Source organism: Myotis brandtii, unplaced genomic scaffold (assembly GCF_000412655.1).
Source record: "Myotis brandtii unplaced genomic scaffold, ASM41265v1 scaffold259, whole genome shotgun sequence".
Lineage (NCBI taxonomy): Eukaryota > Metazoa > Chordata > Mammalia > Chiroptera > Vespertilionidae > Myotis > Myotis brandtii.
This window is the reverse complement of record NW_005359840.1, coordinates 2533212-2536890: the sequence shown is the minus strand read 5'-3', so window position 1 is coordinate 2536890 and position 3679 is coordinate 2533212.

Below are 3679 nucleotides of genomic sequence, written 5' to 3'. Positions count from 1 at the left end.
TTTATCTTGGTAACTGCAGACAGCAAAGGTGTTCGAACAGGCCTTTGGCTTCCATATCCCATACAATGCAGTGTACGGCTAATTTGCCTACAAATGTCAGTTGGTCATAATAATCTGGCCACTCAGTGTATATGACTAAAGTAAAAAAGGAATGAAATGAGATTTATGAGCTGATGGAAACTAAAGACTAGGAAGCTTTTCAAGGAGCGTTTGGTGATCTCTTGTGCAGAGTGGTGTTCAGTACAGGGACATGAGAGTTGATTTGTGGGGCTACAGGAAATAAGAATTGGTATAAAATGTGAGAGGCTGAGAAAAATAAACTAGTAAAAGTAGAAGGACAAAATATCATTTCCTGAATCTCTCAACCCTTTTCTCCCAACACACACACACACACACACACACACACACACACACACACACACACGAGCTCACCTTTTCCTCTATCTCGGAATTTGTACAACGTGAGGGGAGCAGATTTTTATACCTGAAGCAATTTAGTATATGCTTCACAGATTTCCAAAGCTGAATTACTGAGGCATGGGAGTTACTATGAAAAAGGTGACTGAATTGTGTGCTCAGCACATACAATTATAGGGCCATGAAAAGGCTGGGGAAAGGTAAGTGATACCTGATGGTCATGCTTTGTTTTGAGGATAAAAGCAAAGCTAAGTTTTGGCTTAGGGAAGTTAGAGAGTCAGGGGAAGTATGTGCTTATGGAACTAAAAATGTTTTTGTGCTTACTGTCTTCCTTTTTTAAAAAAGAGAATCATATCAGGATGAGAAATATGACTGGTTCAAAGTAGAAAAAAATGGTATTTGTAGAAAGTATAATTATACACCTAGAAACCTTTGAAAATAAACTATAATTGAGAATAAAGAGATTATAATAAAGTGGCCCATGACAAGATATAAATATAAAATCAATGTCTTTCCTATGTGTCAACAATAAATAGTAACTGTAGTGGCAATAATCTCACATTCACAACAATATCAGAAATATAATGTGCCTAGGAATAGTCCAAATAGTTAGGGGTAGGGGTGCATGCAGGAGGCAACCAATTGATGTGTCTCTCTCACATCTATACTTCTCTCTCTCTCTTTCTTTCTCTCCTCCTTCCTCCTTCCCTTCCATTTCTCTCTTATCCTTCGCTTCCACTCTATTTTGAAATCAATGGAAAAAATATCCTCATCTGAGAAATAAAAAAAGAGATAAGAAATACTTAACTGAGATACATTTTAAAAAATTAAGACAAATCTATGTTCCTGGAGATATTCAACATGGTAAATCAATATATAGAATGTATAAAATTAACACAATTCCTAATATTGTTCTACAGTTTATCTTGAAGAAGAAACAGGGAAGAGTACCTAAAGGAATTTTGAAAAATAAGATGTAAGGAGAATCTCTTATCGTACCATGTAATATAACCCAAAATTAAAATACAATATTTAAAATTGTAGTATGAGAATGCTGCAATCTAGTAAGATAAATGGAATACAATAAATTACCCTCTAACAGACTCTAGAATAGATAAGACTTTATATGATAAGGGAAGCATCATAAATCAACAGTAGACATTAGTCGAGAGTGAAATTTTGCCCATGTAATTGGCCAAAAAATATCCAGTAAGAGTTTCACGTCTATCATATAGTACCTCAAAAGAAATTCCATAGGAGATAATATTTAAAATATTAATTAAACATGGGTCAGTTTAAATGGATAGAAACTTTTTAGCACATAAGCTATGAATAATAAAATCCAAGTGGAATGATTGCTGGGGTGAAATATATAGGTTGAGGGGAAAACAATAAAAACACCAAAACAACTAACACTCCCATAGATATAGGCAAGGAGTACAAATTGCCAATAATGGTAAATGCATCCCATGTCACTAGTAGTTAAATGCCCATTAAAGCAGTAAAGTGTCATTTTTGGCCTATCCTATGGATTCATGTTTGTCTCATTAATGTGCAGTGGTACTGAGGAGAGTAATGGGAGTGTAAATTGATAAAGTTTCTAAATGATCAATTTAAAAATATGTACCAAGAATTTCAAAAGGGTTTGTACCACTTAACCAAGCATTCTATTTCTAAGAATATATCCTAAGGAAATAAATTAGAGATGTAGACAATGATTTATATACAGAGGTGTTCATAGCAACATTATTGAAATTGCCAAAAATTTTAGATGATTTAAATATTTGGAAACAAAGGTTTGGTTAAATAAATTATGGTAGATTCATATTTTCCAATTATGAAATTGTAGTTTTGAAGTTTTTATTGGCAAGGAATAAAAGATATGTGACCTAAACTTTTAGAAGTGGGGCAGAAATCCATAAATAATAATGTTAAAGAAATACTGAAAGAACACCAAAATGTGAATAACAATTGTTTCTTAGAGTTTGGATTTATAATTTTATTGACTGCTTTACTGATTGTTGGATTGAAAACTAGTAAAAAAGAAAAGCATTATTTACCTTTCACATACATTACCTCATGTGATCCTCAGAATAATGCAACGTGGTGGGTAGTATTCAAATTATTATATCCCTTTTACACATGATGAAAAAGGCATTGAGAGATCAGGTGACTTATCCAGTGTCTCCGTTTCTAAGAGGGAATCTTTTATCCCTTGTGTAGTACATAGTACATTGTTAGTTAGCACTTAACTCTGTATCTTTTGAGTGAGTGACTTAGCTCAAAACTATTCTGCAATCATGACTATAGGATTTGTTCTATTGTAACTCAAATTTCTGAAGCAAATCATCATGGTTTGGGCCTTCAACACTTGGCAACTTCTGAACATTCTTTATAAGATATTACAATACTTTATTTGCATTTACAGAACATTTAACTGGAGCCAGAAATATTGAGTGTCTTTATGTTTCATCAGTTTGATTTGGTATTATAACAATAATGTTTTAGTGATTTAGAAAGTAATTGCCTCAAGATCAAAGGTTGTGCCTTCTCTATGTTCAAGTCTATACAGAGTTACTCAATTAACCGTGGCACAGTCAATTTGATAGTTTAGACTATCTTAATGATTCCTTGTGTGGCAATCCATCAGATTCAATGTGCTTTGATTCAATTGGATTATTAAAATGGACAAAAAACACTGGCCTGACTATGCCATGGTACATAATTTTTGGGTCATAGGCAAGGTCCTGTAAAACATCTAATGTACTGCCTTGAACATTAGAACACTCAATAAATAAATGTTATAATGATGGTAAAAGCAAACTTAACTACAATTACAACATTTGGTTCCAAACGATCAGAAATTCTATATTGAAAATAGAGGAACAGAGATGCAATTTTTTAAATTATATTTTTCCAGCTTTATTGAGATATAATTGACTTATACATTGTATAAATTTATGTCCAATGTGTTGATTTGATACATTTATATATTGCAAAAATGGTTACCACCATAGATAGCATTAGCTATCAGTTCCATCAAGTCACATAATTACCATTTTTTTTTTATAGTGAGAACATTTTGGGTCTACTGTCTTAGAAACTTTCAAGTATATAATAATGGTATTATAAGCTATAATCATCATGCTGTACATTATATCCACATAATTTATTCATCTTAAAAGTGGAATTTTGTACTCTTTTAAAAAAAATTTCTTTATTGATTAAGGTATTACATATGTGTCCTTATCCCCCCATTGCC